Below are 14,765 nucleotides of genomic sequence, written 5' to 3' on the forward strand. Positions count from 1 at the left end.
TGGCGTGCCTAAAACCTTTTAAACTTTCAGTAGTGCATCAGTTTTTATTTGCTTTTGAAAAGTGACAGAGTATTTGGACTCAGAAATAACTTGTGTGTTTGACGTAACAAGAAGATTGGAATTGCCTGGAAATGCTTACAGACATGCTAAACCGATTAATCATGTAGCACAGCTTGAGTCTTACACCTCACCAAAACAAAACCTTTATTTCTCTCAGAGGTGAAGGAACAAGAGCTACATGGACTCTGGAGAGATTGAACAGGTAGTCCAACTTCTCCAGGATTACCCGTGAATATGTGCCATAGAAGGTCCGAATCCTTGGACCCATTGTCAGACTCTACACTCATGCGGTGGGTCCAGGGTTCCTCCTGGTCCACAATAACGCCTGGCCTCATGTGGTGAGACTATGCAGGCAGTTCCTGGAGGATGAAGGAATTGATAACAGTGATTGATCCCTACGCTCGCCTGACTTAAATCCAGCAGAACACCTCTGGGGCAATATGTTTCAGTCCACCTGACACCGTCAAGTTTCACCTCACACTATCCAGGAGCTCAGTGATGCCCTGTTTCAAATCTGATAGGCGATCTACCAGGACACCAGCATTTTAGTTTGAATCTAATATCATTTTACATTAACGTTGGTACAGTATGTAGACATTCCAGCCTACTGGTTTCGCTGGGTTTTTAAAGGTAGAGTGGTGCCAAGAAATAGTTTATCATTCTCTTCTATTTGGATTATTGGTGCCAAAACAAAAAAAAAGAAAAGCTGTTAATCCCCCTCCTCATGGCTCTGATGTCGAATTGTTAGTCTTCCTCAGAGCTCTCAGTGGGCCAATTGTTTTCCTGGAAACCACTGCTTCATGCTGTGAATCAGTCAAATCAGTTGAGTGGTGGGATTTGCAGTTCTGGACTCAGAGAAGAAATACTCAAAGAATGTTTTCTGTTGGAACATTTGTTTTTAACTTTTACATTTAATCCACATTTCAATGCACCCTTGCTCATTTACTTTAGGCTGATAGATAACGAAAGGCCAAGCTCTGACTGTAGACAAATAGGCAATAGACTAGAAAGCATCTGAGTGTCAGCAGGCATTGGATAGGTCGCACTCTTCTCCATGCAGTCAGGTAATCTCTCTCAGGCTTCTTTCTCATTCAAGGCAAGTGCTGCCTCTCTGTCACTCTTCTAATCGGAACGTCTTCTTCTTTGTATTTCGTGTTCGTCCTCCCTGTTCCTGTCTATCATTGTAACTACTTGGTTTAAATTAACTGGCTGTTTTAAATGAAACAAACAAAGAAAAAAACAAAACCGTTGCCCTTTAAAAGTTCCCATCATTTTAAAGCAGCTGATGGAGTGCATTAGTGGCTAATCATGGATAATGAGGCCACTGATGTTGAGGCAATTTTGAACCTGTTATCCTCTGTCTGTACTCAACATGCTCTTTCAAACCTCCTCAGTGGCAGCTGTTTGCACTTTTATACCATTTATCACAGCTTCAAAGCATTCTGACAAATTAAAAAAAGGAATTATTGATTTATCAATTTACATATATGAGTTTTAATATGTGTCATTGTTGTTGTATCTGGCATTTTTGGTGTACACTAATGACTTTGGTATAGTATGAATGACCGTGAAAAGCTGTGAAACTTAAATAAAATATACAGTAAAGGTCTGAAATCTATGTCCTCCTTCACATTTTCCAAAGCCAACCAATGGCCGAATTAGAGACTTTTCCGGGCAGATTCTGGCTCCTGGACCTTATGTTTGACACCCCTGCATTAAACGGTTAAATTATTTATTTATGATCTATGAGGATATTAATTGATAATCACTGTGTTTGTGACTAACCAAGCAGATCTTATGAGAATGGCAATTTAATAATCTATTAAAATGTGCTTATATAATTAAAATGGGAAAATACTACACAGTAAAAAAGTATCACACTCATTACATTATTCAAGCCATGATTCATTATGTTAAACTCGGCTGAGGATGAATTGTATTCATTCACTACCCGCTGTACCTATCCATATGCATGTTCCTGTCTTTTTTTAATAAACTATCTGGAGCTGTCTAGCTCACAGACGTACACTACTGATTAATCTTCTGGCACAGTTTAATCCTCACACCTCACCTCAGCCGCCCATTAATTTCCCTTGGAAATGGAGGAACAAGGACTGAATATATGGCTATTTAGGAGAGAGTATGTGTGTCAGGAGCAAGAGGAGTTGTAAAGGAATAAAAAGAGCAAGGTTGTTTAGATTAATAGCTTTGGACATCCAGCTTTTCTCATCTGTACGCCGCCCAGCTAAACAGGCTTCTGGACCAGACTGCTTTGTTGGGTTATCACTGGAACAATGTTTCTGCTTTTAAAGCTTTGCATCCAAGGGGTAGCAAATCAGAGACAGGTGATGGGTTCTGCCAGCAGGACTGGGCTCAAAATAGACTTCTTCCTAACAAATACCCTAACTGTATATGGTGGCATAGCTTCTTTAAACAAGCGGCTCATTTTGTAAAGTGACAAGTCCAGAAAATAAAATCTTCTCCTTTTACATTGTTCTTTTTGATATAGATTACTAATTAGCAAAGGAAGAAAAGAAGATTAATTTGAATTTTAAAGACACATGTAAATAGACAGCTGGTGTATGCAATCCCAACCTCGGTGAGCCGAGAGGACATTTTCCCCTGCTTTTTGTAGAAATTGCAGTTACGAATGTCAACAGTGAGTATTGCACCCACATTGACACTCTTAGCAACACTCTCTGTAACCTTCTTAAACTTCTGTGTTTACATTTGTTAGGCGTTACAAATGAACAGTTAAATCATTCATTCAACATAGTCACAAATCGCCACAAAGCCAAAATGTCGGAGCACTTTCTGCATCTTAAACTGTGATGCGATTCAACAAAGGACACTGTATTCTATTGAATTCGGTATGCAATACTCACAGTATAACCTGTGTCCTTGCTAAAATGACTCAGCAAATGTAGTGTGAAATATCACAGAATGCCAGCATTGAATAACAGGTTATTTAATCTGATTGATGCAGTGCTAGCCAGATAACACCAGAAATTAATGTACTGTGAATATTTTTTCACCCTTTTTATGCTGGACATGCTACTGTAAGTATAATGGTGTTCTCATTTGTTCCAATACTGCCTTGTATTATTAAAGTGGTAATGTGTATTTCCATGTGGGTCTACCCCTCGGAGTCATACAGTAGAGCCCATCTTTGTTTCTCAGTTGACCCTTGGGAAAGAATAGGATTAGCAAAAAACATGGAAAGAGGTGTTCCCGCACAGGACACATGTTTGGTTCGGTGTCTTCACATGACAGCACGCATAGAAAGACAATTTCTAAATTCATCTTGATGGCTAACTTCCTGTATTTGACACCAAGGATACAGCCTAAATTGGAAGAGCTACAGTGAGTGTTTGCTGATATTTTATGTACTGCTTGCATGATCTGTCATTGTGTAATATCTTCTTGTCCTCTGTCTCTCCTTGCCTTTGGGTTTTGTATGCATGAAGCTTAGCTAAAGACAATTCAACCGAGTTCACCCCAAGAGTCAGACAATGTCTCCCTGTCCGCTGGCTCTGTTTGTTGGAATGAGTACGTGGATGTTAGGTGTCTTGAGTTTTTGTGTGACTATCAGGGTTGTATATGTGTGTTTCTATTAGTCTTAAGGCTTATAGCTGTCCTTAGGGAACTGGAATACGTTCAAAATTACTCCCGGAAAAGGACCTATAGTAGATAAAAGTGAAGAAGAACTGGAAAAAAAGAAATAAGACAGGAAAATTGGATAGTATTGACTTCTATGCCGATTAGGAATTGGGAGTCATAGTATTAAAAAGTATTAAAAAGCTGGAAGCTTTGCTTAACAAAATGTAGACTGAAAAATCTGTTTCTCCTAGCAATATTTATCAATATACAATACTGTACACTGTACATCCCTAGGCTTTCTGAAGGTCTGTTTTTGTTTACCCACTTAAGATTGACCTATGAATCATTCAAACATAGAAAAAGGCAGCTACAGAAGTCTTGAGCCACGATATGGGCGATTGTGGCTCAAGACTTGGGAGTTTACCTTATAATCGGAAGGTTGCCGGTTCGAGCCCCGGCTTGGACAGTCTCGGTCGTTATGTCCTTGGGCACGACACTTCACCCGTTGCCTACTGGTGATGGTCAGAGGGCCCGGTGGCACCAGTGTTCGGGCAGCCTCGCCTCTGTCAGTGTGCCCCAGGGCAGCTGTGGCTACATGTAGCTTGCCATCACCAGTGTGTGAATGTGTGACTGAATGTGTAAAGCGCTTTGGGGTTCCTACGGACTAGTAAAGCGCTATACAAATACAGGCCGTTTACCATATGAACCACTATTGTCTCTACACATAACAGACAACTTAGCAATTGACCAGTTTTGAATTGCACAATGCTACTGCCTGTCACAACAATATATAATTTTTTCCAATTTCTTTAGCCGAATCTTTGAAGAATGCAAAGATGACACAGTTTGACAGGCATAAAATAGCATTTTTGCGTGGTAATTGCAAAGTAATTCCCAAGGAGCTTTTAGCCCAAAACTTGTCATATTGTTGTATTGTGTGCAGTGTGTCCTTAAAAAATTTGAGGAAACTGGACAAGAGGAGGAGAGGAGACAGTAACAGGAACCCGTCTTTAAGAAAAAATCTGACACAGGACATGAGAGATGCATGTGGCCTTTCAGTTGATCCATATACTGCTCACTGAAGCCTCATCCAAAATGGACTCAGTGGAAGGATGGCTGTCAACAACAATAATGAGATATGCTAGATGACACGAGAATTAGACTGAAAATCAGCAGAAACAGGGCTTATGGAGGGATGAATCCAAGTTTGACATTTTTGGCTGAAATCATTGTTAGTTATGCTTGGTGAAGGTCAGGATAACAGTCACCTGTGAAACACAGTGGAGGCTCTGTCATAGTTTGGAACTGCATTTCAACCTTAATGAAATTATGAACATGTAACAAATACGGTCATATTTTCATCTTCAATGCAATACCATCTGGCAAGCATCTGATTAGTAGCAACTTACCTGGATAGAAAAACAAACAACGAGGCACTCAGTCATGGACTGACCTCCCCAGAGCCCAGACCTTAATATTACTGAAGCAGTAGAAAAGAACAGAAGGCCCTTGAATATCCTCCAAGAAACCCAGAGAACTATTCCTGAAGACTCTTTAAAGAAACTACAAGAAAACTTGTCTAACAGAGTTTAGGCTATGTTGAAGAATAAAGGTGGCCATACCAAATATTGACATTCAGCCAGACTTTGTTTTAAATATTGTGTACTGTATTTTCATGTATGTTTGCACTTTTTTTAATAAACTACTTGACCTATTTCCCATTCCCCAGAAAAATATTAAGAAATGGAAGGTGTCTCAAGATTTTTGCACAGCACAGTTGTAGACCAGCTGAAGTTTCACTTTTGCTAACTGTTTAAATTTAAAGGAAATACAGACATGCAGCATGTGGGAAACGTATTAGATAAGAGTTGGGGATGCATAATGGTGACCTCTCATTGAGAGAGGTTAGAAACCTTTGGGAGTCATCTCATTAACTGCAAGCATGTGTGCCTGCCCATAGATAGACACAGCCCTGGTCTAATTTTACTCCAGCACTCAGGAGATACTCTGAGGCTTCCGCAATTAATAAGTCTAATGGTTATTGGCAGGAGCTAGAAACCACTATATGGGATGTCTGATTGACCTGAGGTAAACATGACACTTTACGGGTTAACAAATCCCTAAACTGGAAGGAAATGGAGCTTTTACTGATGGAATATAAGGTGCCATTTATAGAAAATCACAGAGAGTATTATACTAATGCGCCTTATAGTCTACTTGCATGGTTGTGATTTAATTAAGACCTATGGCACAAATTTTTCTTAAGCTAAATACACCTGGGTTTTCTCTGGTGCAAAGGCAAGCCTGCAGCATTTTTTTTTTTTTAATTTAACTACCCTGCAGTATTTGACGGAGTTAAAGCTGACTTTCATGTTAATGAGACAAGTGATAGTTTCATTTGAAAAGTACAGCATCTTACTTTTTAGCAAGTGCTTTAGGATCTCTTCACTCATAAAGGCAAGCAGAAAAATCAGACAAGGAAAATGATGATTTGCCACGATTCTTCCAGGTGGCAGAAACTATTGATGGTTTGTTGGACGGATATTAGCTGTGCAGGACTGTCACCTTCAGCTCTGATTGGCTGTGACGCTACTGTGCTCTTTCTCCCAGGTTTTGGTGCACTGCAGCCCTGAAATCTTGTAGACGTGCTGCATTGATATTCAGGGCCTGTTTCTGATCCCCATCACTGCTCTCATTCTCTCTCTCACCATACTTCACCATAAGCTTCTTAACTAAACTAAGTCACTATACAGGAAATAATGTTATAAAATGTGGTGAAAAGTTATCCAGTCACTACAGTACTGTATGGATCCATTCTAGGTTTTCTGTTCTGTTCTGTTCTGTTCTATTCTAGTCATGATCCTGACTTTTGCGAAGATAATTCTATTCACATTATCTGCTTTGTGTTTGTTACCTGCCAGAAACGTCTCTTCACTTCAGACACATCTGCTTCTTACTTCCCTGCAGTTACTTCCCGTTCACCCATTCACTCCCCACCACACAGGACGTTCTCGTACTCTTGTCATTTCGAAGGATGTTTCGTTTCTTAAGGATGAAAAAATGTAATTAAAAGCATCTCATTTTCAAAACCAACTCAAACATTCGGTGTCATTGTTCCCAAACAAACAAGCAAAAAAATTTTTTTCTCTGTCAGTCATTCTGTTGTAGGTATTACTGCTGTATTTGGAATCACTGTCTTGTTGCATGATTCAGTTTCAGTTAGGTTTTAGCTGTCAGAAAGATGGTTTCACATTTATCTCTAGAATGCTTTGGTATACAGAGTCGTTCACCTTACAGTCACTGAGTTGTGACAATGTAATGTACACGTTGAGCAAGAGACAGGAATATAGGCATTGGTAAAGCAGAGTGTGTGTGTGTGTGTGTGTGTGTGTGTGTGTGTGTGTGTGGGGGGGGGGGGGGTGATGAAGACATAAAGAGTGTGAGGTTGTACCCTCTCTTCCTCCTCCTCCTCCTCTCTCCCTGCAAGCTGTGATAGGATAAGATCTGGGATACATGAGTGACAGTGTCATGAAACTGTTGCTGTTACCTTCTTCTGGAGCGCCTGGCTTACACAAAGGTCTTGTGTCCTGCAGCTATAATGTCCACTGGGGTGAGCTGTATCCAGGTCTGTGGGTCTTATATGGGAATCCCGATCTGCAGAATGCAAGAATGACGCATGCCCTTGAAAGTTATCCCTCCTCTCCATTTTTATTCACATACTGGCTTCTTCTTTACATCTACAGCTTTTTATTGCGTTTCTGTCTTCAAGGCATTTCAAATCTTGTCCAATCACCTTCTAATTTCTAAATTCTTTGCCTTTCCTTTTTCACTTTGCCCCCCCCCCCCCCCCCCCTTTTCTTTTGTACATCGTTTATTTATTCACTGTACGTCCCACCAGCCCACCCCTCCTCTTTTTTTTCTTTCCTATCTCTCTTCCTTCTTCTGATATTTCTAAAAACTAGGTTGCATGCATGTCTACACTGGACCTGCTGTTCTGTTCTCGGGGCAAAATGTCAATGAGAGGGAGTAAGAGACCCACAGGGATGTAGAGAACAGGATTCACCATCATATCCTCTCCTTCCTGTCTTTTATCCTCTCTATTCTTATCAATCCAGTTATCGGTCTTTCTGTCTATCTATCTTGAGTGATCCAGTCAGATAGTGGAAGATCTGCTATGCAGCACTGTCCACACACACACACTTTCTCTCTCACGCACACACACAAACACACACACACATGCACACATACATACGCCCACCCCTGCTGCCTGCCGACATGGTACAGGCTGTGCATTGAGACAGCCCCAGCTGAGGCAGTAGCAGTGAGAGTGCAGCTTAGCGAGTCTCCACACACACATGCACACCTACACTCACACACACATGCACGCACACATATCGCACGTCGCTGTTGTGCCTAGTCCCCTGCTGCATGTGCCGTTGCAGTATCGTTTTTAGGTGGGATGGTTTTCACGTCACGGTGACGGTGCTTTTAACCTTTCTGCCATGTAAGTATGCGTTGCTCATGTATGAAAATGTAAATTAATCAGCACTTTTGTTTCGGGTATTTTTGTGTGTGTTTGCTGGTTCGATCATTTGCTTTTGATTCTGTTAAATAAATCAGCTGCATGTGAAGACACTGAATTGTACACATTGTTCCATGTGTGTCTCTGGTTTGTGACAAAGAGGACAAAGATAATAATGTAACCCTGTACTGTTATCCAAAATGGTCTAGGAGCAGGTGGTCTGTGAGAGAGGGAGAGGAGAGATGAGGAGATCTGTTAGAGCTGTCTGCACGATCCATCAACACGTGCATAATATATGCAGCGGTGACATTTTTTAAATATGCAGATATGTTGTACAAGTTCTGTCGGTCAATGCTGTGTGTTGGTCTTTGACTTTCAGGTGAAATCAAATGCCCTTGTCTGCAGTTTCTGTATATAAAGATGTTTTATTGCACACCCCTTCTCTCTCTCAGGCCATCTGTTGGCAGAATAAACTCTGCAGTTTCTCTTCTCTGTCATACTTACTGACTGGTTCTGGCATGGCAGCAGGTTTCACTGCTGTAGCTGATCATGTGTTTGCTGTCATTACTGCATTAGCCAACTGACTATTTGGCATGGCCACTGAATTAATTGGGAACATTATCACTTCTCCTCCTTACTCTGTTGGCTGTCAGTTTTTCTTGTCTTGCTGGCTGGGTCTGTGGCACATTCCAATCAGTGGTCAGTGAATTGGTAATTGCATTGGCTGGTTAGTTGATTGGATTTTTGCTTGTCTGATCAACTGACTGGACTGATCATCTCTGCAACTGACTGACAGGGTCAATAGCTTTTCGTCTGGTTGGCTAACCAGAATCGGATACTTTGGTTCACATGTAGTCAGTGTGACAGTTGTAAAAAAAGTCAGCCATTTGCATAGCCACCAAGTTATTCATGCATTCATTCATACAGTCAGTCAGCAAGTCTGCCGTCCAATCATTCAGCTGTACTCTAAGATAGGCTGTCATAGGAAATTGATCGTGCCTCTATTAGGGCTGCGATGACTGTGTGACCTCAACCATCATCTCCACTGCACCAAGACAGCCGGGCAACTCAAATGAGTGTCCCCATTTTATTGCCGTGTTCTTGCTTTTTCCCCTCTTCATGTTTTGCTTGCTCGTTATGTTCAGATAATAAGACATAGATAATAAAAGTGCAAATGTGTGCATAAAAATTAAAAATGGAATACTTTGGAGGCAAAAAGAAGAAAAAAGGTAACATATTCATGAGAATTTAAAAATGTTGTGCCAAAGTGTGTATCTGTTTAGAGTAAACCTTGTGAATTCAATGTAATTACTTTAACCAAGTTTGTAACTCGCAAAAAAACCCAAATAGCAATTTCCATAGCCACTTGTTCCCCAGGATGGAAGAGTCCCTACAAATTAATAAATTTTTTGTGTATAATGACCTTTAACCTGTGAAGAAATATTTATACACTAATAGTAATGGTAAATGGCCTGTATTTGTATAGCGCTTTTACTAGTCCCACCTAGGGACCCCAAAGCGCTTTACACACCCAGTCATCCACCCATTCACACACACTGTTGGAGGCAAGCTACAGTTGTAGCCACAGCTGCCCTGGGGCAGACTGACAGTAGCGAGGCTGCCATATCGCGCCATCGGCCCTTCTGGCCAACACCAGTAGGCGGTAGGTGAAGTGTCTTGCCCAAGGACACAACGACTGAGACTGTCCGAGCCGGGGCTCGAACCAGCAACCTTCCGAGTTACCTTACAAGGCGAACTCCCAACTCTTGAGCCACGATCGCCCATAATAGTGGTGGTCTTTCCTGGATGATTGTCCCTCCCTGCATCTATGGAGGTTCACTGAATTATGAGTATGAGTATTATGATACGATTCCCATATATGACCTTCACAGTCATATCATAAATGCACACAGAATGTGCTCTCCACCCTTGTTGAAAAAAAGAGTACCATCCTTCCAAAAGATTTTCAGAGAGCTGGACAATCATTTCCAAGACACATTGGATGAGTTTAGACTGCATGTGGCATGACTTTTTGTCATTTAGTTTCTTGCCTGTCTGTAAATATAAATTATTTTGTCATTGTATGATTTATTTATCACTAGGAAGGATAACTAATTACAGTCAATGCATATCACCTACAGATACAATCCATATGTTGCTCTGCTTTCTTATACACTTCTGTAGCCGAGAGTGGTGCATGCACCTCATTATTTTTGCTGTGTCATCATCACGTCTTAGGATCTTAGAGCTTAAAGACAAATAAAAATGATAAGCAAGGCTAACCCTTAACCCCATTTTACCTTAAAAAAGAACTAATATGTAATGTAATGTGATCAATTCTTGCCTTAAATGACAGGAATTGATAGATAACATATAGCAACTTCATTGCTTATTTTTCTTTTATAAGCATTTCTGTCAGTGAAGGAAAGCTATTTTAAAAACCTGATTAGTGGAAAGAAGAAAAAGAGGAGACTGAGACGTATAAATATAGGATTTGGCTGAAAGGGACAAGGCTGCCATTGAGCCAGTTTAAATTCAATTCTTACTCCTACTTCAGCCAAACAATATCATGTCTGGAGTAAATGCAGCAACGAAGGCAGGAACAAGAATAAAAGGTGGAGAGGTACGATGAAACTGAATGAAAGAAGGAACATTGCAATCCAATGAGGTGGCCATCATTTTCTAGGGTTAGTGAGTATTGATATACAGTTGTGTGTGGATTGTACAAGTTAGTGGAAGTTTAAGATCTGTAATTTAAAAACCAAAATGAAACCAAAGAAAAACTTGACTTAAAATCTCTACGTGTGATTTAATGTAATTTCCATGGACTAATGATTTATTGTGCTTTATGTGCAGTTTAGAAACATTAAGTATATTAAGTAAATTATATATTTTATATATTAAGCTGAGTTCCTTAAATAGAAAAGGTATTCTGTTAAGGACAAATTCATATCAGGTACCATATCCATGCCAACTTTATTTATAAATCACTTTAAAAACAGCCTCGCAGGTAGAAGTGCTGCAGGTGATGGAATAAAAGTTTGAGCACTTTTGTTGTTGATGGTTTTTGTTTCCTCCAGTCATGAAATCTTTCAAATTTTTGAAAGAAAAATATTTTGGCTGGTGAGACAGTGTGAAAAAAATGCACCTCTGATAACAAGTGTTCATAAGATGGGTTGAAAGCCTGGGTGTGAAGCAACTGAAGACAGCCACTTGACATTGACACCCACTTGCTTTGAGTGTAGTGACACATTAGAGAGTCCAGTGTTTTTTCTTTCCAAATTTTTCTCAGGTGAAAATACTTTTAGTTTTCCTACTGTGTGAAAATCTGACAGCACAAAGTGGGTTTGTACATAGGTGTATGACACAATGACTAATAATTTTTCCTCCATGTCTATTCCTGTCTTGTAAGCGATCATATTTTTGGTGTCTTGCCTGCTGATTGTTTGAAATCACTTTTTATAGTGTCCTGGTGATTCAGGACGTGTTTGACATGGTGAGCTGTGAGCTAGTAGTTGATGTTATTTTCTCGGCTTTCCTTTGTGTAAGTGTATAATCTGAATTGATTCCATAAATTGTTGATTCCATAAATTAAAGTTGAAATGAGATATAGATAGCCGTGTGTTGAGGACTAGAAGCACGCGTTGCTGTTTGATAATGGGACAGCAAAGGCTGAAACGTTCAGATCTTGCATCTAGGAGCTTGTGCCAATACAGCAGTGTAACACGTGACATTTGTTGGATGTGGTATTCTCTTGAAGTGAAATTGTTTGCATTGCTTCTGATAGTATTTTTTCATCTACTTTGCTTTCTTCGCTGCTAAGAATTATTATGAGGAGAAAGAAATAGTGACGTTATAAACCCAATAAAATATCATATCATCAGCAGCTCATGCTTGATGAAACATTGGTGCCGCACTTGCTAACACTAACACATACATGTAGTGTTAGCAAGCTTTTTATAAGGTCTTGGTTATTGCTTTACTGGTTACTACTACTGGTTAAAAAGACCAACTTCATTCATCATGAATTGATCATTGCAGCATGATAAATGGATGCTTTTTCTATTTTTTTCTATGTATTTGATATTTCTGTGAGAAGGTAATGAATATTTGTAATTATAATTAGGATATTTGGATTATCGCATAGAACGTGTTGAATTTGTTTATTGATGATGGGTTTTTATGTGTATTTCTATTTATTTAACTGCAGATGGAAACTAAATGTGGTGAAGTGCATCTTTCTATTTAGATGAATGTTTTTTCATACATTGCGCCTGACAGAAAGAAGAAGAAAAAAAAAAAGTCTAAAAAAATCAATAAAAAAATCAAATCGAATCCACACCAGTTTTTAATCAGCAACTCTATTATTTAGACCAGTCAGTCATTTCTAAGATGTTGCAAATCAGAATGTTATTTTAACATCAACATTTTCTGTCGTCCATGAATCATGTCGTTTTTGTAACGGCAGGCTCTGAACAAGCTAGCTTAAGTTGATGTTTATCAATTTAGTAACAACAAGAGGTTGGCTGTTACTAAAGGATCTCAGAGTTATGGTTGTATAAGTACCTAATACTTGAATTTAAAGTATGATAAATTAAATAATGTTTTAGATTATTAGTATTATTAGATAAAATTAAATGTAATGGTGTCAAATGTAGGGATGTCGATCCATAAAGTTATATAGGCTAACTACTGTTAAAGTTAAATTAGTTACTACTAATAATAAAAAAAATATCATATTTTGTTTGAATGACTTGAAAATTTTTAATTTCCAGGCAAACTTCAAAGGAAACTGTAGTGCTTCCCTTCTCTCCTCTTCTTTTGTCTACTCTCCTACATCACAGTTCGCTTCCATGTGTTGAATTTAAATAGCCCAATAACTCCCTCATGATTTTTTGAAGCCTCATCTGGAGCAAGGAGAGGGCCACGGCAGCCTTTTTTCTTTTCGTCTAGCAGTGACCTTGCAGTAGGAAGTTAATATAACATATGTGTGTGTGTGCAGGCATGTTTGTGTCCATGTGTCAGAATGCACAGAATACAGCATATGCATATACATAAGAAGTATGAGGTCTATGATTTTGCTTAATAGACGATAACTATGGGTAAATATACATGAATGAATGTATATATGGCTAATATGTCTAAATTATGAGTACATCCAATTTCCACAGGGGAAAAACAAAAACAAATCAAATTCTGCCTTTCAGTCTTCAGATTGCATCTAATCTTGATACTTAATCAAGATAAGAAAACTATGTGTCACATTATAATGTGCTTATTCAGTTCTAATTTGAAACATGTGAAACTGAACAGACTGCTGCTGGTGCTAATTCCGGTGATAAATGGGTTCTGGTGGACTAAAATGGCTACCAGTAAAGCTTTTGTAAGCCCGCTCTTTTGTTCTATTAACAGTTAGATAGATGTGCTCTACTGCATGCATACTGCAGCCAGTATTACACAATTTCAGTTCCTTCTTATCTTCCCGCAGACAGCTGAATTCAACGTTGTCTCTTTCTCTATTTTTGGACTATTTCTCAGTGAAACCTGGAACATCGGTATGATTCCTTTTATTCTTTTGCCTGAACAGATGATTTCTACACCAGACACAGACAGTGACACAAACATATCACCACACTGAGACATTTTAGCTGTTTTGTAGATGTGCACGGTCTCATCAGGGAGATTGGTTACAGAACCAATTTGTCACATGCATTTGTCAAACTCCGCCTAATGTAAGATCCTAACAGACTCTAGTCCGTCTCCAGGAAGATTCCAGCATTATATAATGAACCACTGGTGGGCAGAGAAGCACGCAGGCACAAGGAGGTGAGCCGACAAAGGAGAAGTTTAAAGAGAGCACAGGCAGACAGATGGGATGGTTTATTTAAATCCAAGTGGGGAACAAGACAGGAAAAAATTAGAATAGTTATATTCTGATATTTAGAAGTAGACATAAAAACATAATACCTGTGAACTGATTTGATGTCACACAAGAATTTCTTTTTGTTTTCATGACTGTCTACCTGAAATGACTAAACACACACACACACACACACACACACACACACACACACACACACACACACACACACACACACACACACAAAGATGTGCATAAGTGTGCATATGTCATCTGACAGGTATAAGTAATTCTAGCCACAAGTTTCTCTGTGACCAGTATTTAAAACAGACCAGGCTTGTATACAATGAATAAATGGATGACACAGCTGGCGCTAATTAGCTTTCAGCTGGAGGATTAACAGCTTTATTTGCTTGTTTTCTGACCTGTATGTGATCATCAGTTGTACCGCACTGATTTTTTTTTAGACGTTTAAATCTTGCAACGTTAAGTCCAAATGGTGACAGGCTACAGCGTGTGTTTGGATTAGATGCTGACGAGTGCTCGCATTAGATGTTGTGCTTCCACCACACACAACACTTTGTTTTTTTTGTGTATGACTTAGATGATGATGAACGAGGTCTAGCAGTCTGCGATCCTTTTAATCCTATGCAGGCTTCCCATGTTGGACTTGTTAAAGTTAAATGTGACACCCAGTGTTTACAGCAATGTTAATATTCTAAA

The 14,765-nt window shown here is 39.4% G+C and overlaps 1 protein-coding gene across 4 annotated transcripts in view; it reads left to right on the forward strand.

Annotated features, from left to right (window-relative positions):
* Positions 1-14,765, forward strand: part of atp2b2 (ATPase plasma membrane Ca2+ transporting 2) — a 126,265-nt gene that overhangs the window by 26,286 nt on the left and 85,214 nt on the right. For 2 of the 4 annotated variants that reach the window (XM_086292607.1, XM_086292606.1), the window contains exon 1: positions 7,993-8,164. The exons of the other annotated variants lie outside the window; for them this stretch is intronic. The gene's annotated coding sequence lies outside the window, so the exon portion shown is untranslated. Of the gene's footprint in view, positions 1-7,992; positions 8,165-14,765 lie in introns of those variants that run through there. 4 annotated transcript variants of the gene reach the window in all.

The sequence above is a fragment of the Aulonocara sp. 'chitande type north' Nkhata Bay genome, linkage group LG5 (genome assembly GCF_057382095.1).
Source record: "Aulonocara sp. 'chitande type north' Nkhata Bay isolate Kocher_YH1m ecotype deep benthic linkage group LG5, A_spYH_male_GT1.1, whole genome shotgun sequence".
Taxonomy (NCBI): domain Eukaryota; kingdom Metazoa; phylum Chordata; class Actinopteri; order Cichliformes; family Cichlidae; genus Aulonocara; species Aulonocara sp. 'chitande type north' Nkhata Bay.